The sequence below is a fragment of the Eretmochelys imbricata genome, chromosome 5, assembly GCF_965152235.1.
Source record: "Eretmochelys imbricata isolate rEreImb1 chromosome 5, rEreImb1.hap1, whole genome shotgun sequence".
NCBI lineage: Eukaryota > Metazoa > Chordata > Testudines > Cheloniidae > Eretmochelys > Eretmochelys imbricata.
Window position 1 is genome coordinate 73500524 of NC_135576.1, and position 26565 is coordinate 73527088.

A 26565-nucleotide genomic window follows, 5' to 3' on the forward strand; every position below is an offset into this window, starting at 1 on the left:
CTCCAGCATGATAGTTCCCCTCAGAATGGAGAAATAGATGGCCATTGCTATCTGGACTAACTAGTGTGGTGTGAGTAGACCAACTGTTGGGCCTGTTCTGCTGGAGTTGTGCACTGCAGTTGAAAGAGTGCTGCTGGACCAGGTCATAAAGGTTGTCATTGCATAGGAGGTTATTGTCATGGCTGAGATGTGGGTGGCCAGGCTAGGGGGTAGGACCTGGAGCAGGAATAGGGCTGGGTGGCTGCAGCTGAAATCAGAGCCCGGAGTCAAGCTAGGAGGCAGAGCCAGTTAGAAACCAGGAACCAGGCCTAAGGTCAGAGCCACAGTCAGGAATCAGAAATCTAGCCAAGTCTCAGAGTCGGGGGTCAATCCAGGAATCAGAAGCAGAGTTCAAAGCAGGGAATAAGCACTAGGGTCTGTTTTAACAGTAGGCCATTTACAGACAGATTACACAAATAGAATTCCTTCTTAGAAATTGATATGCTAGGGCCCATAACGTTTAGTATTTTAGGTCCCAATTCAGCAAGGTACTTAACCATGTACCTAACTTTAAGCATAAGTAGTCCCAATTATTCAGCTACTTGAAGTTAGATATACTGTATCTTAAGTGACTTGCAGAAATGGGACATTATACTGGAAAGTTACTCCAGCCCAAAGCATGACAGAAATAGTGCTAGACTCAAAGAGCTCATATAATGATAGACTTAAAGAGCTCAATCTATTTATCTTACCAAAGAGAATGTTAAGGGGTGACTTGATCACAGACTATAAGTATCTACATGGAGAACAAATATTTAATAATGGGCTCTTCAGTGCAGTAGAGAAAGGTATAATATGATCCAATGGCTGGAGGTTAAAGCTAGAGCAGGGGTTTCCAAACTTGGTTCGCGGCTTGTTCAGGGTAAGCCCCTGGCAGGCCAGGAGACACTTTCTTTACCTGAGCATCCGCAGGTATGGCCACTCGCAGCTCCCAGTGGCCGCAGTTCGCAGTTCCTGGCCAATGGGAGCTGTGGGAAGCGGTGCAGGCTGGACCACTGCTTCCCGCAGCTCCCATTGGCCGGGAACGGCAAACCACAGCCACTGGGAGCTGCGAGCAGCCATACCTGTGGACGCTCAGGTAAACAAAGCATCTTGCGGCCCGCCAGGGGCTTACCCTGAACAAGCCATGAACCGAGTTTGGGAACCTCTGAGCTAGATAAATTCAGACTGGAAATAAGGTGTACATTTTTGACAATGAAGGTAATTAACCATTGGACCAATTTACCAAGAGTCATGGTGGATTCTCCATCACTGACAATTTTTAAATCAAGATTGGATGTTTTTCTGAAAGATCTGCTCTGGAAATTATTTTGGGGAAGTTCTCTGGCCTGGGTTATACAGGTGGTCAGACTAGATGATCACAATGATCTCTTCTGGCCTTGGAATCTGGGATCTATGAAATAGTCACAAAAGCACCATTCATGTCAGTATGTAATTATGAGCAATGCCTCTGCTCCTGCACTCTGAATGCTTGCAGAATTGTAGTCTAGCCCTTAAGGAGCTGTTAGTGAAACAAAACTCTCATTCCTAATTCCTGAATATCTATTACTTCCAGAAAATATGATGGGCCATTGGAAGGGTATTAAGTTATAGGGAGCCAGGTGGGAGTGAGGTTCATTTTCTATTTGGTCTTCCGTAGTGTATTATTATAGGACCCAGTCCTAAAGTCTGTACTTTAAGTATTTTTACTATACTCATCAGAAGAGGAAGTTAGTTCCTGAGCGATTCACTCTGCCTCCTCCACCTCAGTGGCAAAGAGCATTGTTTGGTTTTGGCTGTTCAGGAGTTCTAAAATATATATTACTGTCAGAAAGTGAAGGTAAAGGAATAAGTCTTTTGGGTGATGAGATTTATAATAATTCTGATCTCCCACTTACGTTACTGGGAGCTTTGTTTGCATAAGGATTGATTTTAAAAAACTCAGGATTAGGCTCTGACATTTTGGGTTTCATATATTTTAACAATAATTTGGTTTCAGTATTTTTAACCATAGAAGACGCATCTCTACTAAGCAACCACCAGTAAGGCTAATATAAAACACAACAATCCATTTTTGCCCCATTCTCTTATTTGGAACACACATCTCTCTCTCTCTTTTTAAATGTCCTGTAGATCTAAGTGGCACAAAAGATTCATGCTTTTCCCTGCCCTCCAGATAGATGGAGATGCTGGCACTTGCTGGTGTGGGGCAAGATATTTCAGAGGCTGGGAATGTCATATATGGACTTTTTTAAAAAATGGCTACACAAAGAATAATGCAGAATTGATCATAACTTATTCCACAACATGGAAGGAAAATACACTGGAAGTAGGGATCTTATGTATTGTCTGGCAAGCAACCAAGAATGAGACTTAAATAATTTCATGTTCAGCACAACTTATCTATGTTAAATACACCTGAAAGAGTTAGCAGCAGCGCCAAGACAATATAGCAAGACAGTGGAAAGAGGAAGATGTGCAGTCCCCTAGCCCCAATATCCCTAGTCCTAAACGTCAACAGACGATCAACTGTTGTGTTCTCACTGGGAGTTTTGCCATTGACTTCACTGGAGCCAGACTTTCACACCCTGGATACGGGATCCATTTCTCAACCTCCTGAGTAGATAAGCTCTGGTACAGAACCATTTGTATACCTACTGTCACAAGAATTATGGTTCCTAAGTATTCACCTATTGCTTACTTAATGCAGTGTTTTACTCTTTGCATTAATTTGCCCTGTGGCACTTTATTAAACAGCATAAGACTGTGGAGGTCAGAGAGAGGTGCTTTGGTTCAGGGGCTCAGAGCATCAATATTACAGAATAAGCAGATAGCACTCCCACTACAGTAATATTGATATACAATATATTTGATCCACATAGCATTTCAGTCTAGTAGTAAATATAATGTAGTAATTTTCTGGAGTTGGTTTTAGGAATGAGATGATAGAAGAAAATCATTCTTAAAACAGTTTCCAATAAAAGGAACAGAGGTGTATATATGCCAATCTCTTAGTCCCTCTTCTACCCTTGGCTTCCCATAAACCTAAGCCACAGAACAAAGCTCCTAAATGAGAACTATTACAAATGTTTCAATCATAACTGGGAGACTGATCCTACCAAAAGAGTAAGAATTCTGCTCAGGCAACACATCACCTTAGTGAGGCATCTGCAAATAAGATCCCCCCAAGGATTACAATGAAACCACATGAAGGGTTAACAGAGAACACCTTCAAGTATTTTGAATTTCTGTCCATTTCCTAATCCCATGATTGTTCTAGAATCCTAAAGCGGAGAAGTATTCTGCACTAAATGGACACTGCAAGGCTCTGTAACCAGAGACACTTAAGATTCATAAAAACTTGTGTTACAAAATAGCACTAGACATGCATCCACATTCTGTTTGGACTGTGTATAGGCTTCGTCATACCAATCAGAGTGCTTGAAACACTAGCACATCCCCACAGTGACTGCAGTCAAGCAGGGATTCCAGACAGGTGAGCAAGTGTGCCAATAAGTCTTCACCATCTGACCTAAAGCCAATGCAAAGCTTCTCATTGACTTCAATGGACTTTGGACTGAGCCCACAAAGGGCAGTTCTGCTCTAAAAACTGCTTCTCTGAAAGTGGCAGTTGGGGTTCCTGGTTTAGTGTTTATCTGTGTTGTCCATATCAAACAGCCTCAGTTTCCAGGTAACGTAATTTCCCCTTCCTCCCAACTGCTACCCCTGAGAATTCTGTGTTCTATTCCAGCATCATCACCAGAAGAGCTTGCTGGAAAATTGCATCCCATGTTTGCCTTCCTGGCCAACTTTTCCCCCACATGCGTGAAAGACCAAGTCAGGATTTGAGCATAGATGGCCAAGTTGCTGATCTTAAACATTTCAGTTAATTTTTGTATGTATTTACTGTCACGGTTCCGGGCAACTGTTCCTGTATTTTCTTTCAGTGGCCCTCCAAGGACGCTCACTATCAGGCTTCCAGCTCCCCTGGCCATCACCTCTCTTGGGTGCAGACATGGGTCTCTCTCCCTTCTTATTGGGGTATCTCCTGGCTGCACAGTTCCCTGCCTTCATTGTGTTATTCCCCAGCACAGACAGGTTGCCCAGGGACACCTGCTTGATTTCTCTGCAAAGACAGTTAACAGTAATTGCTGCAATTATAAGTTACCACATAGCTCTTCTAAGAAAGCCTACTTTATTCTTAAGGTACAAAGCATTACAGAGAAAACATATTAAACACAATAAAAGAACCCACATGCATGCTAATAAGCTTGCCAGAGTTCACTCCAACTGGCAGGAGCAGTCCTTGAAGGCCCCATTCCAGGGGGATTCCCTGTGGGTACAAGTTTACCAAGGCTTCAGCTCAGAATGAGCGCACAGTCCTACCTGGCCTCAGCAGGCCCAGCCCTTCCAAACCTACCGTATGGATTGGTGTCCTCCATGGATAAGGCATCCTGTCTGTTACTGGATCAGGAAGAAGGCCCTGAGCCAGTTTAAAACCAGCCTACTTAACAAAAAACCATTTCTTTGTCTGTTGGTCCCCAGAGTATCCAATCTGAAGTAGTATTTGCACACCTCTCCAGGCGGCGGCTTCTCTGGAGGTGTTACAATCTGAGTGAATTTGCCTTATCAGCCCTTGTTGTTCTCCTACCTACCTTTCCATGGAAATACTTACAATTCCACAGTAACACACACACTTCATTTTCAATACAATGAATCCCAAAGATGTTAAACCTAATTCAATAATGTTTAACTTAATTCAGTAAATTTCATTCAGCACATGGCAGGAAATTGTCAGTCGGTCACATTTACATCTCACCACCTTTTCACAATGCTTTATGTGAAAATTTTGCCCCATAGTATCAAAATGGAGAGGCAGGATGGTCTTGCAGTTGTGACACTGGACTGGAACACAGATCTGTGTTCAGTTCCTTGATCTGCCTCAGTCTCCCTGTGTAGCTTTAAGCAAGTTACTTAATTTCTCTGTGCCTCACTTCCTCATTTGCAAAACAGAATGGTAATACATCCTTTCTCCTACCCTTTGCCTGTCTTGTCTGTGTAGGTTGTAAGTTCTTTGGGGCCGGAATGATCTGTCACTACATGTCTGCACAATGCCTAGCTTAATGGGAACTTCCTCTCAGCTGGAGCTTCTAAGCACTACTGTAATGCTAATAATAGTAGTAAATCAAAAGTTTGGTTGTTTTTCAAATTAGCATTTGTTTGGGCTGTTACTTTTTCTCATTACCTGAGTGAGTTTGAACGGTAAGGAATAAAACGAGGAATAGATTAGCTCTGGGGTTGAGGAACAAACAAAAACCAACAACCACAAGCCAATTTTTTCACAAGGTGCCTTATTACAGGGAATTTACAGCAAGACTGGATGTACCATCTGTGCTTGTGTAATGAAAAAAGGGGTCACAACTCTCCTCAATCTTTGGTATATAAGCAAATCTTTCTGTGTGTCAAAGTCAGATTCAGGACTCACATAATTTGTCAGACCACTCTGTTTATTAGCAAAGCGCTTTGCTAATGCACCCAGATGTGAGGCCCTCTCTGAGGCTCAAGATAACTTATTTATACAGCTAAGCCAAAGCCAATCTAACATAAGAGACAAAAGAAAGCAGAAACTGACAAATATACACACATATCTTATTTGCATACTAACGTTTACCAATCTCCTAGCTCAGTAGAAGCTCTAAGTTAATTAGTTTGAGGACCCATTGTCTCACACTCCTTAATGTTTCTCTTCTTGACAACTATATTTCAACAAACCTTTCAAGTAGCATTTCTTTAATGGATTATAATTTCAATATAATTCATTCTACTTTCACATGTGTCAACAGAGGGATGAGACCTGTCCTCATCCTTTGATGCAAAAGTTCTGGTAGGTTTACTGCCCTCCAGATCGCAGAGCCAGAAGTTAGCTTTGTTTTAGTTCAGAGTCAGACGCCTGGCCTGAGCAGGAACCTAGCATCAACTCAGTTTGCTAATTCTCTTCATTTTCCATCAGTTTCTTCAATTGTGTTTGAAAAAGCACCGCAGCACAGAGGGCAAAATCTCTTCTTGAAAGAAGTGGCTCTAGAAGTTTAAAAGGGAAATGTTTTAGAAATGCACCAGTCATCTTGGCAAAGCAAAGACTTGAAGATATGCTGGCCACAGGCCAAATTCTGAACCTTGTCTCCATATGTTTAGTGCCCATTGTAATCAGTGGGAGTCACACATTCATACATTCAACGACGAAATTTAAACCGGATGGCCAAATTTGTCCTCAGTTATAACCAAATGATTTCAATGGGGTTGCAAGAGTATAAGTTAAGACAGAACTTGGACTTAAGTGTTTTGATTCATGGATTTCATATTTAGATTGAGAGATGTGGGTCCAAATTCAGAAATGAGTCTAAGGAAATTTAAGTTGGTGTAATTTACACCTGATTCCAGCCTCTTCAGTGGCTAACTGAGAATCACTGCCATTTACCAAAGTGTAACCAACACGTTCTCTCTGAACTCAACACTCGAAGGCTAAGGGAGTTTAAGCTGGTGTAATGTACATGTTAAGAGACCAGAATAGTCAGCTGCAACAGGAAAAGCAGCTAACAAGTGGGTCTAAGTTAATGCAGACCACCTCCACCTTAATTTACAACTTCTACTGGTAAACTAATCCTGCCATCTTGCAGTCATAGAGTCATAGACTTTAAGGTCAGAAGGCACCGTTATGATCATCTAATCTGACTCCCCGCACAACGCAGGCCACAGAATCTCACCCACCCACTCCTGCAATAAACCTCTCACCTATGTCTGAGCTATTGAAGTCCTCAAATCATGGTTTAAAGACTTCAAGGTGCAGAGAATCCTCCAGCAAGTGACCCGTGCTCCATGCTGCAGAGGAAGGTGAAAAACCCCCAGGGCCTCTGCTAATCTGCCCTGGAGGAAAATTCCTTCCCGACCCCAAATATGGTGATCAGCTAAACCCTGAGCATGTGGGCAAGACTCACCAGCCAGACACCCAGGAAAGAATTCTCTATAGTAACTCAGATCCCACTCCATCTAACATCCCATCACAGGACATTGGGCATATTTACCGCTAATAGTCAAAGATCAATTAAGTGCCAAAATTAGGCTATCCCATCATACCATCCCCTCCATAAACTTATCAAGCTTAGTCTTGAAGCCAGATATGTCTTTTGCCCCCCATTGCTCCCCTTGGAAGGCTGTTCCAGAACTTTACTCCTCTGATGGTTAGAAACCTTTGTCTAATTTTAAGTCTAAACTTCCTGATGGCCAGTTTATATCCATTTGTTCTTGTGTCCACATTGGTACTGAGCTTAAATAATTCCTCTCCCTCCCTGGTATTTATCCCTCTGATATATTTATAGAGAGCAATCATATCTCCCCTCAGCCTTCTTTTGGTTAGGCTAAACAAGCCAAGCTCTTTGCGTCTCCTTTCGTAAGACAGGTTTTCCATTCCTCTGATCATCCTAGTAGCCCATCTCTGTAGCTGTTCCAATTTGAATTCATCCTTCTTAAACATGGGAGACCAGAACTGCACACAATATTCCAGATGAGGTCTCACCGGTGCCTTGTATAATGGTACCAACACTGTCTTATCTCTACTGGAAATATCTCGCCTGATGCATCCCAAGACCACATTAGCTTTTTTCATGGCCATATCACATTGGCGGCTCATCGTCATCCTGTGATCAACCAATACTCCGAGGTCCTTCTCCTCCTCTGTTACTTCCAACTGATGCGTCCCCAGCTTATAACAAAAATTCTTGTTATTAATCCCTAAATGCATGACCTTGCACTTTTCACTATTAAATTTCATCCTGTTACTATTACTCCAGTTTACAAGGTCATCCAGATCCTCCTGTAGGATATCCCGGTCCTTCTCTGTATTGGCAATTCCTCCCAGCTTTGGGTCATCCGCAGACTTTATTAGCACACTCCCACTTTTTGTGCCAAGGTCATTAATTAAAAGATTAAATAAGATTGGTCTCAAAACCAATCCCTGAGGAACTCCACTAGTAACCTCCCTCCAGCCTGACAGTTCACCTTTCAGTGTGACCCATTGTAGTCTCCCCTTTAAGCAGTTCCTTATCCACCTTTCAATTTTCATATTGATTCCCATCTTTTCCAATTTAACTAATAATTCCCCATGTGGAACCGTTTCAAATGCCTTACTGAAATCGAGGTAAATTAGATCCACTGTGTTTAGACCTTATGCTCACCTGCCAATATGCACATTTATGCCTCCAGATTAGACCTACAGATATCCAAAGATAAGGTGTAAAGGTGTGAAAATTAATACTTCAGTCCTGCTCCCACTGAAATCAACTGGAGTTTTTTTCCATTGTGTCTCCCCTGGACTAAATCAGCTTTTGGGTCTGGCTCACTGTTCTCACACCTTAGTGTAGACAGTGTGTCACTAAACTACAAAAAAGTCAAGTTCCAGACAGCAGAAAGGGGCCATGTTTCCATTTGAACAGATACAGTATTTCTTAATAGAGAATTTAAAACTTTCATATGATGCATTTATACCAGTTATATGCTGTTTGAGTGTTAAACAAAGTATTGCTTATTTGTACATAACAGCAACTCTGTTTCCCTCTTTGATAGATAATATTGTAGGATTTCACATCTAGGACCTAAGTTTTCATTATATAGCATATTCTGGCCATTCGGAACTTTATAATGACATTAGGAGAACTCAGATCCTTCTGCTCCAAAAGCATACACTGCTACCATGTGAGCTAAAAATGATTTTCTATTAGAATTAATCAATGGTGTATCATAGACTGTCCTGCTAATTCTGTCCCATTAGAGGGCAATGGTATACACACTAGCCAGGTCATTACATAATACCTTGTCCTGCATCAAAACACATGATTTAGCTGTAGTTACACTCCCATTTAACTTTACAGAGCCAGTGAAGCTAGAATTATTATTTAAACATAGCTCCTTTAGATTAGAAAATGATTCATATTGCTTAATGTATTCAACCAATTCATCTTTAATTACTGCTGGCAAATTGTCCACAAACAGATTATAACTTTCACCACTGTGTATTTGTTGTTCAAAATGGTATGCAAAATTTCTGCGAACAGTTCTTGAACTATGGCTTATTTGTGAGCATTGAAAATCCAAACTGCTTCCCAACTGGCTGAATACAACTCTTAGAATCTGATTCTTGTGCAAATAACAGTGATTAGGAAATCACAATTCACTTTCTCAAAATAGTGACCCAAATACACTTTTCAGAAAATATTTCCACTCTCAAACTAATCTGTTGGAAAAGTGGAAAATGAAGACAGTCAAACAAAATGAGTTTAGCATTCTGAATACATATTTTATTTATTTATTTATTGCACCAATTATATTGAAATTTACAGATGAATTTTTAAAATGTTTCTATCCTCCAAAGTGAAGATATAATATTTGTATTTAATGTGTGCACTATTTTTTATGATATTCTGAATTAAAAGATTTGCCTACTAAAGGAAGAGTTCTCAGACCTGGCACCAAGAAGACTCAAAGTGTGAGGTAGTAGAGGCGTTAGAAACTTCATCCATCTGTTGTACCACACACCTCAGCTGGCCTTTCTCAGAAGCCAGGTGGAGTTTATATGGACTTTAGCCGTTAATGATGTTGGTGTTTGTATGGAAAGTTTCGATTCCCTTTGTGTTCCCTCAAGATCACCTTGGTATATGTGATGTGTCAGACACTTGGCACAGCACTGGGTCACTTTACTTGGCATGTTGGGTAGCAGATAAGCTTCCATTTTACAGTGCTAGGGATTGACCCTGAACAACTCCCCTTGAAAGCAATGGGGATTTTTATCTTACTAAGGACATCGGGATCTGGCCTCTAGCTTTAAAATAACTGCTTATTTCTGTCATTTCTTGGGTTGCACATCTTGCATGTGGAAGAATAATATATAATAATCCCTGTAGGCTCTCCCTCCCCTTGCTCTACTCAGCTATGGTGTCTCTCTTGAGGATCCTCACTGTAGTAAGGAAGGGACCTAGCCTTCAAAATGAGTCCAAGAGAGGGACTTGTAGATTTCATTAACGCTTCATTCTACAGTGCAATTTCTTGCCCTTTTTAATGTCAGCCCTCCTCTGTATATACACAAGCCACAGCTGAATCACAGCATCAAGACTGGCTGAAGGCAGGAAGTCAGTTTCCCCCAACACATGAACAGAACTGTAAACTAGTGTTAGGGTTCCTTATGATGCAGGCACTCACCCCCCACTCTCACCCCAGGAACAGACAGTTTCCCTCTAAGTTGTTCTCACAGCCTCTGTCACACAATGATTTTGAGATGCTGGTTAGTCTTTCACCCAAGCATCTTGCGTAGCACATGGCAATGTGCTAGCTTTTCTGTACTTGCCAGCATTGGAAAGCTATAAATAGGCGCACATTAAACTCCACTGAAATACATTTTACTTGGAAATACACTCCAACATTTCAGATACATAAATACACATCAAACTGGGAATGCCACATATACCCAAGACAAGACCTGTAAGAAGGGTCTGGCAGGGGAAAAGAAGGCAAAGAAATCTTTGTCAGGGGAAGACAGAGGACATTGGGAACTCAGTACATTTACTTACCTGGTATCAGCATTGAAAAACAGAATAGGTACGGCTAGAAGCTGGAGAGAAGGACGCTGTAGACCAATCTATATATCATCACAGAAAGTGTGTCTCTGTCCATCCTCCACTGCATGAATCATAGAATCATAGAATATCAGGGTTGGAAGGGACCTCAGGAGGTCATCTAGTCCAACCCCCTGCTCAAAGCAGGACCAATTCCCAATTAAATCGTCCCAGCCAGGGTTTTGTCAAGCCTGACCTTAAAAACTTCTAAGGAAGGAGATTCTACCACCTCCCTAGGTAACGCATTCCAGTGTTTCACCACCCTCCTAGTGAAAAAGTTTTTCCTAATATCCAACCTAAACCTCCCCCACTGCAACTTGAGACCATTACTCTTTGTCCTGTCCTTTTCTACCACTGAGAATAGTCTAGAACCATCCTCTCAGGTAGTTGAAAGCAGCTATCAAATCCCCCCTCATTCTTCTCTTCTGCAGGCTAAACAATCCCAGTTCCCTCAGCCTCTCCTCATAAGTCATGTGTTCCAGACCCCTAATCATTTTTGTTGCCCTTCGCTGGACTCTCTCCAATTTATCCACATCCTTCTTGTAGTGTGGGGCCCAAAACTGGACACAGTACTCCAGATGAGGCCTCACCAATGTCGAATAGAGGGGGACGATCACGTCCCTCGATCTGCTCGCTGTGCCCCTACTTATACATCCCAAAATGCCATTGGCCTTCTTGGCAACAAGGGCACACTGCTGACTCATATCCAGCTTCTCATCCACTGTCACCCCTAGGTCCTTTTCCGCAGAACTGCTGCCTAGCCATTCGGTCCCTAGTCTGTAGCTGTGCATTGGGTTCTTCGTCCTAAGTGCAGGACCCTGCACTTATCCTTATTGAACCTCATCAAATTTCTTTTGTCCCAATCCTCCAATTTGTCTAGGTCCCTCTGTATCCTATCCCTGCCCTCCAGCGTATCTACCACTCCTCCCAGTTTAGTATCATCCGCAAATTTGCTGAGAGTGCAATCCACACCATCCTCCAAATCATTTATGAAGATATTGAACAAAACCGGCCCCAGGACTGACCCCTGGGGCACTCCACTTGACACCGGCTGCCAACTAGACATGGAGCCATTGATCACTACCCGTTGAGCCCGACAATCTAGCCAACTTTCTACCCACCTTATAGTGCATTCATCCAGCCCATACTTCTTTAACTTGCTGACAAGAATACTGTGGGAGACCGTGTCAAAAGCTTTGCTAAAGTCAAGAAACAATACATCCACTGCTTTCCCTTCATCCACAGAACCAGTAATCTCATCATAGAAGGCGATTAGATTAGTCAGGCATGACCTTCCCTTGGTGAATTCATGCTGACTGTTCCTGATCACTTTCCTCTCATGTAAGTGCTTCAGGATTGATTCTTTGAGGACCTGCTCCATGATTTTTCCGGGGACTGAGGTGAGGCTGACTGGCCTGTAGTTCCCAGGATCCTCCTTCTTCCCTTTTTTAAAGATGGGCACTACATTAGCCTTTTTCCAGTCATCCGGGACTTCCCCCGTTCACCACGAGTTTTCAAAGATAATGGCCAATGGCTCTGCAATCACAACCACCAATTCCTTTAGCACTCTCGGATGCAACTCATCCGGCCCCATGGACTTGTGCACGTCTAGCTTTTCTAAATAGTCCCTAACCACCTCTTTCTCCACAGAGGGCTGGCCATCTATTCCCCATGTTGTGATGCCCAGCGCAGCAGTCTGGGAGCTGACCTTGTTCGTGAAGACAGAGGCAAAAAAAGCATTGAGTACATTAGCTTTTTCCACATCCTCTGTCACTAGGTTGCCTCCCTCATTCATTAAGGGGCCCACACTTTCCTTGGCTTTCTTCTTGTTGCCAACATACCTGAAGAAACCCTTCTTGTTACTCTTGACATCTCTCGCTAGCTGCAGCTCCAGGTGCGATTTGGCCCTCCTGATTTCATTCCTACATGCCCGAGCAATATTTTTATACTCTTCCCTGGTCATATGTCCAACCTTCCACTTCTTGTAAGCTTCTTTTTTATGTTTAAGATCCGCTAGGATTTCACCGTTAAGCCAAGCTGGTCGCCTGCCATATTTACTTTTCTTTCGACACATCGGGATGGTTTGTCCCTGTAACCTCAACAGGGATTCCTTGAAATACAGCCAGCTCTCCTGGACTCCTTTCCCCTTCATGTTAGTCCCCCAGGGGATCCTACCCATCTGTTCCCTGAGGGAGTCGAAGTCTGCTTTCCTGAAGTCCAGGGTCCGTATCCTGCTGCTTACCTTTCTTCCCTGTGTCAGGATCCTGAACTCAACCAACTCATGGTCACTGCCTCCCAGATTCCCATCCACTTTTGCTTCCCCCACTAATTCTTCCCGGTTTGTGAGCAGCAGGTCAAGAAAAGCTCATGAAGAATGACTGTCAGAGGTGCTCCAGTGTATGCAATCAGGTTCCCTCTACTGGTTGCAGCCTAAAGGGGACATAAACCCAAGCAAGGAGAGATGTGGATGAAGAAGGGGAGGAAGAGAAATTGAGAGACAAAAGAGGGTGAGGGAAGAGGGGAGAGAACAAGATAGAATGGAGGATGAGGAGGGGAAGAGTGTGAGTTAATGCTACAATCCACAAGCACAAGCCAGTGGCAAGTAAGATGCTAAAAATATAAAGACAACTCTTTTGAAATGGTTTGGCATGTTTGCACTGTCTGAGGCATTTCTGGACAAATAAGGATTGGTTTCACCCCAGACTATGAAAACCTTCCTGGTTCTGCTGCTGCAAGAGTTTTATGATATATAGGGTTCACTCCACCCATAACTGAAATGTCACCTCTGGAATGAAACGCAAGAGCTGCTTGTCAATTAAAGTAACACTACTCATCAGCTTAGGACAGGAAGTGAAGAGCACTGAATACAGCTGAAGCTACATGGGAATTGCATATAGGCAGGCAGTAACAGCCAGAGTTGAAATTTGGCCAGAACAGAGGCTTGAGTTTGTGGGAAGCAGGAAACAGATTCCTGCATGATGATCATAAATTTTGCTCCATGAAGACAAAGTGGCCGTGAAGCAACACCCATCTTATGGACATGGATACCAAGAATTTAAAATCAGAAGCATAACAAAATCATCCATGTGCTTGGGATCCTGGCTAGGACAGAGGGTATTGACCTATTCACCTACTGGAAGAACATTTTGTCTCCTGTGCTGTGCATGAAAGTTAATGGATAACGATGAATGAACACTAAATGGAGAAGAGTTACTGCATCCCTGCCAGCCCAATGGTTGCTACACAGGTGCACTGGATATTGTACAAGCTACTCAGTTGTCAAAGGGAGAGAAAAGGGTCAATTTCCACTGAATCCAGTGCTACTTCCATTCACATGGGAGTAGTAACTCATAATGGCAAAACTCACAGTGATTTCAGTAGGAGCAGGATCAGATTTGATGGCAGTTACAGATGTTCAGGACATCTTGAGAGATGTCAGATAATCTTACAAAACACCCTCAGTCCCTAGTCAAGAGGCCAGTCGCATGACCTCAGATTTTCTTTTCAGATATAATTTCACTCCCTTTTGGAATCCTCACAAACTGGATTATTGTTTATCTAGTGCCATAAGTGGACAAAGGATTGTACAATGGGTTAACACTGCCAGTCAACAAAGTTGCTGATGCAGCAGTAACCTTTACTGTTCCCATTTTATATATAGGAAAAAGAGCGAGGTTAAGAAACTTGCTGAAACAAGGTCATAGAGCAAATCGTAGAGATAGGAATATAAGGCAGATCTCTGAACTTTCAATAGTAGAGAACACTACCATAAAAACACTGGCTAGTAACTCATAATTCTATCTAGCTGTGATCCACAATTACTAAAGAGTCAGTTCTGTTAGAATCCAAAAGTTGGACCCCTTCATGGTGAAATTTCTGTTGGTTGACACAGAAGTATTTGCCCATTATCTTATCTATGAGGCTTCTGTCCTACTCACACTCCATTGCTTACTTCCTTTTTGCTGTTATCACAGTACTCCTCAGGAAGAACCTCATCTTCATTATGAACCTTCTTATATACTAGCTTATTCTCATCTTAGTCATCATATTACTTTTGAAATATGATCTATCCATCTTGGGCATCAGTCTGCAGAGAGAGAACACTGGCTCCAGCTCAGGGTCAGTGTCTCCAAGCAGTAAATACCATAAGCTTCTGACTTTTGATAACTTGTGGTTAAGGAGGATGGCTTGGAATCAGGAGGGCCGGGTCCTGTTCTAAGGTCCACCTTCTTCTACAACCTGGGGCAAGCCACTTAACCTTTTTGTGCCTCGGTTTCTTCATCAGAAATGCAGATTTACGTACCTCACAGGGATGTGTGAGGCTGAATTCATTAATGTTTGTGAGAAGAGCTGAGATTCTACAACAAAGGTGCTGTGTAAATGCAAAGTATCATTATCCTTATCAGTCTACAATACAATTAAATGCTCTTGGACCACCTAGAGTAGAAAAGATGTGGTATTTCCCTCTGATATTTGGAGTTTACCTGGTGGCTCATTATGGTTTATCTGTTAAAAAAATGTCAGTGAATATGATTAACCAGCATCCTCCAACACACCTTGTTCATGCAGATGAGCTCTCAGTGAATGTGGGAGATCTTTGATTTCATTGCCTGGTTACAAACCACTTAGAAATGTAAAAGTTGCAAATGGAGAATTTGGGGTGTAACCACCATTCTTGACTTTTTAATACAGTGGAGATTTTACTGATTTTAATCTCATCCAATACAGACCAAGTACTGTATCCAATCCATTAGCTCTAAATCCAGTATTTTAGATTGTAAACTCTTTGGAGCAGGGATTATAATTTACTATATAATTTATATAGTGCGTAGCGCAATGGGGCTTTATCTAGATGAGGCCTAATAACTACCACAGTATCAATCACAGAATAGAATAATAGAAATGTAGGAGGGGAAGGGATCTTGATAAGTTTTCTAGTCCAGTCCCCTGCACTGAGGCAGGACTAAGTATTATCTTTCTAGACCATCCCTGACAGGTGTTTGTCTAACCTGTTCTTAAAAACGTCCAATGATGGAGATTCCACAACCTCCCTTGGTAATTTGTTCTAGTGCTTAACTACCCTGACAGGAAGTTTTTCCTAATGTCTAAACTAAATCTCCCTTGCTGCAATTTAAGACCTTTACTTCTGGTCCTGTCCTCTGTGAATAAGGAGAACTATTTATCACCCTCCTCTTTATACAACCTTTTACATACTTGAAGACTGCTACCAGTCTCCACCTCAGTCTTCTCTTCTCCAGATGAAACAAACCCATTTATTTCAATCTTTCATCATAGGTCATATTTTCTAGATCTTTAATAATTTTTGTTGCTCTCCTCTGGACTTTCTCCAATTTATCCACAGATTTCCTGAAGTGTGGTGCCCAGAACTGGACACAGTACTCCAGTTGAGTCCTAATCAGTGCTGAGTAGAGTAGAAAAATTACTTCTTGTGTGTTGCTTACAACACTCCTGCTAATACATACCAGTATGATGTTTGCTCTTTTTGCAATAGTTTTACATTGTTGACTCATATTTAGTTTGAGATACACTATGACCCCCAGATCCTTTTCTGCACTACTCTTTTCTAGGCAGTCATTTTCCATTTTGTGTTTGTGCAGTTGATTATTCATTCCAAAGTGGAGTACTTTGCATTTGTCCTTATGAATTTCATCCTATTTATTTCAGACCATTTCTCCAATTTGTCAAGATCATTTTGAATTTTAATCCTTATCCTCCAAAGCACTTGCAACCCCTCCCAGCTTGCTATCGTTCGCAGACTTTATAAGTGTGCTCTCTATGCCATTATCCAAATCATTTATGAAGATATTTAACAGAACTGGATCCAGGACAGATCCCTGTGGGATCCCACTCAATAATCCCTTCCAGCTTGACTGTGAACCATTGATAACTACTCTGAGTATGGTTCTCTAACCAGTTGCGTACCCACCTCATAGTAGGCTTTTCTAGACTATATTTCCTTGTTTGCTTATGAGAAGGTCATGTGAGACAGTATCAAAAGCCTTACAAAAGTGAAGATATATCACATCTACTATTTACTCCCTATTCACAAGGCTTGTTGCCCTGTCAAAGGAGGATATTAGATTGGTTTGACATGATTTGTTCTTCACTGTTTCTTATTACCTTCTTATCTTCTAGGTTCTTACAAAATGATTGATTGACGATTTGCTCCATTACCTTTCCGAGTACCGAAGTTAAGCTGAGTGATCTATTATTCCCTGAGTTATCCTTATTCCCCTTTTTATAAATAAGTACTATATTTGCCCTTTTCCAGCCCTCTGGGATCTCTCCCATTTTCCATGAGTTCTCTTCAGCCAGTTCCATAAGTATTCTAGGAAGTATTTCATCAGGCCCTGCCCACTTGAAGACATGTAACTTGTCTAAATAATTCTTAACTTGTTCCTTCCATATTTTAGCCGCAGATCCTACCCCATTTACACTGGTGTTCACTGTTTGTCATTTGATCACTGCTAACCTTTCTGGTGAAAACTGAAACAAAATGTCATTTAGCATGTCTGCCATTTCCACATTTGCTGTTATTGCCTTTGTGTAAAGGGCCTACCCCTGTCCTCAGTCTTCCTCTTGCTTCTAATGTATTTGTAAAATGTTTTCTTGTTAATCTTTGTGTCCTTAGCTCATTTTATGCCTTGGCCTTTCTAATTTTGTCCCTACAAGCTTATGGTTGTTTATTTTCATCCATTGTAATTTGACCTAGTTTCCAGTTTTTGTAGGACTCTTTCAGGTCAATATTTATTTATTATGATGATTATTAATGATCTTTATAACTAGAGGGCTTCATTTTTCCTTTTCATATGTACAAAGAGAAACCAAGCAAAAACTATGCAGAAAATTCAAAAGGCATAGAAACAAACAGGGTGCAAAATTTAACCCTCATTGGCAACCTATTTTAGAAAAAAAATTGGAAATTATATCCCATTTTAGAACACAGCCCTAACTACGAAGTCGCTACTAGGTGCCTCCGTAATACTACGAGCTTCTGTAACACATCTATCAAAAACCTGAAAGCGCTTCATTAAATCAGGGGTGGGCAAACTTTTTGGCCCGAGGGCCACATCTGGGTATGGAAATTGTATGGCGGGCCATGAATGCTCATGGAATTGGGGTTGGGGTTCAGGAGGGGGTGAGGACCCAGGCTGCGGGAGTTGGCTCTGGGGTGGGACCAGAAATGAGGAGTTCAGGGTGTGGGAGGGGGCTCCAGGCTGGGGCAGGGGGTTGGGGTGTGGGAGGGGGGTGAGGGCTCCGGCTGAGGGTGCCGGCTCTGGGGTGGGGCTGCGGATGAGGGGTTTGGGGTGCAGGAGGGTGCTCTGGCCTGGGATCGAGGGGTTCGGAGGCCGGGAGAGGGATCAGGGCTGGGGCAGGAGGTTGGAACGCAGGAGGGGCTCAGAGGTGCAGGTTTCGGCCGGCGCTTACCTCAAGCAGCTCCCGGAAGCAGCGCCATGTCCCCACTCGGCGCTTGGGGCGGGGGCAGTACGCAGAGCCCCCTGGATGCCACTAAGCATAGGAACTGGAGGGGGGACATGCCGCTGTTTCCGGGAGCCGCGTGGAGTCACGGCATGTGTGCACAGAGCGGCTCCCGACCCCGCTCCTTGGCTGGAGCCAGATTAAATCGGCTGGTGGTCCAGATGTGGCTCCTGAGCCATAGTTTGCCCACCCCTGCATTAAATGAATGTATCCCTGTGAGGTAGGGAAGAAGTACATTCCCTTATTACATGTGGGCAAACTGAAGCACAAATGCAGGAGGTGGGAGACCCCAGCTCCAACCCCTTGCTCCAATGGCTCTCATTATTCACCCAGAGTGGAACAGCTTGAATAGGAGACACTGAGGGAGCCCCACACTGACTATCCCTTCACTCAGTGGTTGGAGCACTCTCCTGAGAGATGGGAGCCCCCTGCTCAAATACTCTCCCCCCATGGCAAGGGGTGGGGGGAGTGAATTTGGCTCTTCCACATCTCAGGTCAATTCTCTAACCCCTGGGCTAAATGTTATAGGTTGGCGCCTCCTCCAATAACATTTGATTCAAGGACTTACCCCTGCTGTATGGCTTTGTGCCCCTTGGATGTTGTTATACAGTTATTGTGCCCACCTTTGCTTAGATCTAGATATGTTATTGGAAACAAAAGGAAAGCATTATGTACATGTAGGATTCTTGTCACAGTTACAATAAAGAGTTTAAAAAACTCAAAAACTTATTTTCTCAACTACTTATTCCTAATTAGGTTATCCCTGAGCTAAGACAATCCTGAAGTTTTAGAATGAGTGTGTTTTCATTATCCACGCTCACATGGGTGGATCTAAAAATTATCTTAATGCATGAAAAAATACAATTCCCAGGTTAAAAGGCTACCCAAGTGGAAGTTTTTCTGTTTACTCACTATGTGATCTAATCTGGCCAACAAACAAACAAAGCAAAAACAAAACAAAAAAATCTATTGGACCAGATCTCTGTCTGACCACACTATACTTGGCACAGGACCCAGAGGTAAGAGAAAGATAACTTCATACCACCATTGTGGTCATTGGCTCTTGGGACAGGCCAGGAATGATTTGGCCCTTGCCATGAGTTACAGCAGGGATCTCAAACTCAAATCACCATGAGGGCCACATGAGGACTAGTACATTGGCCCGAGGGCCACATCACTGAAACCTTTTCATACAACAATACAAAAGTATAGTGAAAAATGAAAAAAATGAAGAATAATATAGTATGCTATTAAAAGTCAATGTATTAACTTTTTTTAAACTGTAATGCAAAGAGGAGTTTTAATAAAATATAAACACTCAGTCATGCACCTCACTCAAATGACAAAACACGCATTTACTTTAGAATTACTTTGGTTAAAGCCCTCCCCCTGCCCCTTGCCTCGCCCCGCCCCCCACTCCACCCCTTCGATGAGGCCCCACCCCTGCCCCGCCTCTTCCCACCCCTTCCCCACCCCCATTCCAACCCCTTCCCCAAAGTCTCTGCCCCCTCCCTGCCCCTATTCCAACCCCTTCCCCAAATCCCCGCCCCAGCCCCGCCTCTTCTCCATCTCCTCCCCTGAGCGTGCTGCGTCCCCGGTCCTCCCCCCTCCCTCCAGGAAAGTCCTATGCGCCGCCAAATAGCTGTTTGGTGGCAGGAAGTGCTGGGAGGTAGGCAGAGGAGTGGGGACATGGTGTGCTCGGGAAGGGCCGGGGGGAGGGGAGTTTGGTTGCCAGTGGAGTTGGCGCCTGTGGCGGGCAGCAGGAAATAACTCTGCGGGCCGCATGCGGCCCGTGGGCCGTGTCTTTGAGACCCCTGAGTTACAGCAACCCAAAGACTGGTTACCCATAGTCCCAGAAGGCCTTGCAGCAGCTGGGGATTGCCATAACACAGACATGCCCACATGTGCCTCCTTTGTCTCAGGAACACCCTGTACACTAGAGTCTAGGAGGGAATGTTGGTTGCTATATCAGCTCTAGGACACCTGGGAATTCCCCTTCCCTAGTGAGAACCTCCAGGTAGCCAGTTAAGCTGATTTTCCAGAGTGGGGTCCAGAATCAGAGTTAAACCCAAGGTTTAATTTTCCCAATAGATTATAAAAATCTGAAAATAGATTAAAATGAAAGTGCATCCTTAATCAGATCTCTAATGTGATGACGATGGCATACTTGAATTCATCAAGGGCTGAAGCAATGATATGAAAAAGCTGTAAATGAAGAGGAAGTGGGGTGGTAAAGGCTAGAGGAGCGCACAATTTCTTTTCACTTTCACAGTGGTGTGGTAGAGGTTTCTCTCACACTCACGCCATCCTCAGTGATTCTAATGCTTCTTATTGATGGAACGTAGACAATTCTAGACTTGGAAGTTTCTCTTAAACAGTAAATAGACTTCCCTTGCTACAACAGTGTAAACAGCTGATTGTGACAGGTTAAGGGAAGACTAGATTTACCATAATCTGAGGTTTAAACTAAGGGCCAGATCCTCAGCTGGTGTAAAATGGCAATAGCTCAATTGAAAGCAATGGAATGACACCAATTTACATCAGCTGAGGAACTGGAACCTAGGATCTCACAGTCTTCCTGGTGCCTCGTTTCTAAAGGAATGTACTCCAAAGTGGCTTTGTACACCACCCTCAAGAAGAGGGCACTTTCAAATGGCATTTTCCCACCAGGAATGGTCTGACTCTTAATGCCAGCAAACCCAGACTCCTCAGACCTCGTTCCTCCAAGGTCCTGTCTGCACTGCAAAAATAACTAGTGCCAAGGAATCCAAAGACAACCCAACCATTTCCTCAGTACTCAGTAGCCTTGCAGTGCAGATGGTTAAAACATGGTTTAGTCCTATGTCTTCACACTGAACTTCATCTTTTTATTTGTAAACCTGAGATCAGCTCCGGGAATGGCCCCTCACCTTCATTTACTCTAACAGTGTCTCACAGATATCTGCATTCTAGTGATTGTTCTCCAGCTGGGACTGAAAATGCAGCTTTCCAAAGAAGATAATCAGTTCCAGGACCTCTGATGGGATCTATGCGGATGCACAGGGGGCATGGCTGCTTTCATGAGTATATGAACTCCCTCCTACCTGGTATCAAAAAAAGGGGCACGCCTGGCTGCCTGCCAGCATTATAAATGGAGATGTGACAGCTAGTTAAGGTGACCCTGGAGCTGTTGAGTGGCACACAGATACTAAAACAATTTAAGCCAGCTGTGAAGCAATGCACATCTTGACTAGATGAAGGTGTGAAGCAATGCAGTGTGGGATAGTAACTGGAGGCCTATCAGCAGCAAAGTAGTTAGTAATTCGGCTACATGAACCTTAAAGGAACAAACTCACTGTGACATGGAGTTACTCCTGTCCCAAGGAGGACTGCTGTGGTTCTCAGCCTTTCCAGACTACTGTACCCCTTTCAGGAGTCTGGTTTGTCTTGAGTACCCCAAATTTCACCTCACTTAAAAACTAGTTGCTTACAAAATCAGACATAAAAATACTAAAGTGTCACAGCACACTATTACTGAAAAACTGCTTACTTTCTCATTTTTACCATATAATTATAAATCAATTGGAATCTAAATATTGTACTTACATTTCAGTGTGATATTTGAACCTGTTTTTCACTTGTGAGCCTTCTCTGAAGCTCAAGCCCCAGGCAGGAGGGCTGAAGCATGTAACTTAGCTTCGCAGGGCCCCCAGTGGCGTAGGGCCCCAGGCAATTGTCCTGCTTGCCACCCCCAATATTGGCCCTGCACTTGCAATCCCGCTAAACCCATCGCGTGACTGTCCTGGGGGCTGCAAGCCCCAGGTTGAGAAACACTGAGCTAGACAAGCTGAGTAGCCCCTGGAAGACTTCTGCATACTCCACTGACCTAAGACACCAAATAATTCACTTTTAAAAAAGGTGGTGTATGGTGGACACAAGACACCTTTAGGGCAAACTAAATCCAAACTAAGTTAAAATTCCAGTATTGACAAGCCTTCAGTTAAGTATAAAGCCATGTCCTTGGATGCAGAAAGACACAGTGGCAGAAACCCACTTCCTTGGCACATTTAATTAGTTGGATTGCTGACAGCAAATATGTGGTTTGTGTTGAGGCACGTGTTTGGGGAGTGAAGGGAAGGTTTAATTTTCTGGCTTCTGCTCTGAGGGCTTCCTAAAAAACACATGAGTTAGAAGGCCAACACGTGGCACTCAAAGTGAGATTAAAAAATTGCACTACTCAGGGGCTGAACCTGAAAGTTGAGCGGGGGCAGCTCAGCAAGATGTGGCTTGTTTTCATAGCAGAGGAAAACCTTCTTCCCACCCAGAGAACATGTTACGCTCATGGTAATTGCATGTACTTTCCCATGCGTCTTACTGAAACACAGGGAGAATCACCGGAGGAAAATAAAATTTTCCACAGAATTTCCATTCTGATGTTGTTTTTTAGGGCTAGAGCAATTACAGTTTTATAATCCTGCAGGGAACAGGTTGGGATAGCTGCGTGTTGGAGAATGGGAAATTTTCTACAATGGGAAAAATTATTCCTGTTAGCAAATGCTGCGTTAACTTACATTTTAAGTAACACGTTATTAACATGTAACCAGCTGGCTTTTTAAACATGTCTTTCTCTACAGTAGGTGCTTAACAACATGTTAAATAAGATGTGTGAGTAAAACATGTTTCCTAATACACCTCATTTTTGAGGGTCTACCAGTAGGAAGAGGTAGAACAGTAAATAAGCAGTAGCAGAGACAGACTGAGTACCACAGATGGCTCAGAAGATTAGTAATAATGGGAAACAGCTTTTTGCCATCAGGGCACTGGTTCACATCTGATTTTGAATTGGTAGTGACAAAAAAATCAGTGCTATTTAATGACTGTAAAATAAGTTGGTGGTCTCAGCCAATTTCTTAGTGGATAGTATCCATAACTTCAGGACTGTTGTCAACTTTATTTGCAATCTCATCAGAAAGCCCAAGTATTGAACAGGCATGGGGCCTGACCCTAGAGGTGATCAGCACTGATGAAACATTGGCAAGCCAGTGTGGGGAATCTGCTGCTCCATTTGTCCTTGTTCCGTGGCTAAAGAGTTTGTCAGTCCGCACCTTTCTCATGTACAGAGCTGGACCTTTCTCATGTGCAGAGCCATTTAAGACTAGGGGGCAGTATGGGCTATGTTATTATTATAGCACACCCTAAGAGCAGAACAATACAAAATGAATGCTTTAAAACAACAGAAGTCTCAGAGTAACTGCAGGCAGATCTGCCTGCTTTAAGCTCAGGAAGGCTACACCCTGGCAGTACAAACAACTCTTTCCCAGGCTTGGGAGGAATGTGAAAAACAATTTAAGACTAAGCTCACGAACAACATGTACCATTTGTATCCTTTCACCTCAGGAACAGGCTTTTTTAATAACAAAAAACAAATTGCAGATAATACAGATCTTGGCATTGCTGTTCTGTTGTTTCTCTGCCCCTATGGCAAGCGCAGTGAAAAAACCCAAGTCTTGCTGGAGCGCACAGTTTCATCTGGCACACGTTGTTATTTAGAAATTGAAAACAGAAAAGCAAACGAACAAGTTAAACAGTGCAGAGATTACAACAACTGGTGGAAAGTTACAGTGTTGGCATTTCTGCTTCTCATGGAGACCAAAGTTGTTGGACTTGTGTCCACAAAAATCACACTATTTTTCCTTTTATTTTGTGATTCACCATTTTACTGATCTTCAGCAAATATAAAAATGAAGGTGCAAAGCCACTGAGAAGAAAACAAACAGCAAGATGCCAAGTTATTGGGGACAAGGGGATATCATAATACTTTGCACTGTGTAGTGTTTTTCATCCATAGGTTTCACAGTGCTTCACAAGGTGAATATTATTAACCCCATTTTACAGCTGGGGAAACGGAGGTACTGAGAGATTATGTTGTTTGCTCAAGGTTCTACAATGAGTAAGTGGCAGAATTCTGTTCTCTGGACTCTCAAGCTAGTGCCCTATATACCACTAGAGCCTTATGTGAAGTGGAGAATTTGCACCAGTTTAACTAAATCAATTTTAAACCCCTTACTAAATGCAATGAAACCAGTTTAAACCTTGCTCAGGTAAGTCTTACTTGTATTAGTAAATTGCCAAATTAAGCTAAATCAATTTAGGCAAGGGTTTAAGTGATTCAAACGTATTTACATAATAAGTTTGCCTTGGCTTAACTAGATTGATTTTAAAAAATGTAGTTAAACCAGGGCAACTTCTCCTATATAATAGACAAGACCTAGGAAAGACGGAAAGAAAAGACGACAGCAAAAGGGCGAGAGGGGAAGACACCCATGAGACATGATGAAGTCAATCTTTTTTAAAAAGCACAAATGAGCTGGCTCTGCACAGAGGTTACTCTATTGGGCCAGGGTGAAAAGAATCTTTGACCTCCAGTTACTCAGCACACAAACAAATCCTCCTTGTATCTGCAGCTCCTGAGCCGCATTTATTTCCATGACTGCAATACCCCCTCGGTAGGAGAGGAAGGACGGACAGTGGAGCCACATAGGTGAACACCCACTGTTAGCACCCACTCCAAAGACTTTTCTGTGTTTCTGAAGACGAGTTTAAACACTCCTGTTGGAGAGGTGAGGTGATGTGGCTCATTTCCTCTAGGAAGAGGCAGAAAGTGCTGCCACCATATGACTTTGGTCCTAGCTCAGGACCACCATTCAGGTTGCAAAGACTTTTGGGAATTTCAGCAGTAATATATCAGGACAGAATACACTTTGGAATCTATTGGAGCCCAGAAAAGTATCAGTAAAACTCAGCATTTGAAGTGCCTTTTGCCAGCAGGATCTGCTGCTCCTTTCCCTTCCAATTTTGGACTCAGCATGTTCCTTTAACTTCCTAATGGGTTTCCAAAAGAGGATTCCCTATGTAGACATTCTCCCTGGACTCCTGATTCCCTTTGCTAACATCTTGCAATTCCCTCTGGTTTGTTTTTTCCATTGGAAACCTAAGATTCACTCCCTCACACCCTAAGAGATTTACCCGGGTGTTGAATTTACCTGGTGTAATATTTGGTTAGGACTTTCATAAGCACCTGTGGAAATTAGGCACTAAATTCCCATTGATTTATGAAGGAATTGTTGCCTAACTCTTATCTGTTTTTGAAACTCCTTCCCAAAGTTTCTCCCATCAGACTTTTTTTTTTTTTACTCCTGGAAACTTGAAAAAGAGCCAAAGACAGAAAACAGTTTTTACGCCTATCACAGAGCACATGGTAAATGGCTGCTACTGAGATTCTAAAAATCTCTGTAGTGTTTACTTCCAATAAGGAGGAAGATATGAAACTCATTAGAAAAAGGTACTGTTAAAATTTTAAAAACATAACTACATTACTGCCCAGTGGAACATAGTCACTTAAGAAGAGAGTGAAGAGTGCAGTAGGATCTTTATACAGCCCCATTTTCTACTTTTGTTTTTATAAGGAAATTAAGGAAAGGTGTATTTTCACTTAGTGTATCTCATCTTCTCATGTACATGTTAGGTCAGATAAATAAAGAGAGTCTTTTATGGAGGAAGAAAAAAACCAGACCTCACTGATTTTTGGTGCATTTCTGTTTTTATTATAATTATGTTTTGAAAAAACTCCTGTGTATTGTAACTCAGGGTTAAGGATGAAATCTTGGAGCCACTGAAATCTATCAAAAAAATCCCATTGGCTTTAATGGGGTCAGGATTTCACAGTAAATTTTAAATGCTTTTGTCTTTTTAACTCCTCTTCTAATAATGGTATCACCTAGGTAAGATTTAAGAGATATTCATGAGAGATCTACAGAGGATGGAATTAATCATGAGTAATGAGCATTATATATATGTTAGTTATCAGGAAAGAGGCTGCAATCTTTTGACATTTGTGCTCAAATCCAGTTTTATTTATGTTTCCCTAAAGGCATTCAGTAGCTACATAGCAGAACTCTGGAAACTGGATGTTAGCCATATTAAACATAATTAGTCTGGTTAAAAACCCAGACCTTTGCCCAACTCAGTTAACTTTTCAAACATTATTGTACATGAAGTGCATTATTGCTCCTGTTTAAAAACAGATCTGACAAATGAAATTTAACAAAAATAAAATAAAAAATGCACAACTATCAAAATGTTCCAGAGCATTAAAACATAAAAGGCTTAACTAAAAAAAAAAAAAAAAAAGACAACTGCTCTTACTAGTATCCAATACATTACAAATGGGTACAAATGGTGACTTGAGGCTACAAAGTTTAGATTACTAAATACACTGAGCACACATACCATATAAAAAGACCTATAAAAAGTGTCAAATGGTGTTTAAAACACCTGCTACTGATATTCCCAGTACAGTTTCAAAAGTGGAATTTAAAAGAGGCTAGGATCAGAAAAACAAAGTACTTGA

The 26565-nt window shown here is 42.4% G+C and overlaps 1 long non-coding RNA gene across 1 annotated transcript in view; it reads left to right on the forward strand.

Annotated features, from left to right (window-relative positions):
- The window catches only part of LOC144265109 (uncharacterized), a 59978-nt gene extending 34013 nt beyond the window's left edge, over positions 1–25965 (forward strand). Inside the window, exon 3 of the long non-coding RNA XR_013346180.1 lies at positions 24620–25965. This is a non-coding gene — a long non-coding RNA (uncharacterized LOC144265109). The remainder of the gene's footprint in view (positions 1–24619) is intronic.
- Positions 25966–26565: the final 600 nt, after the last annotated feature.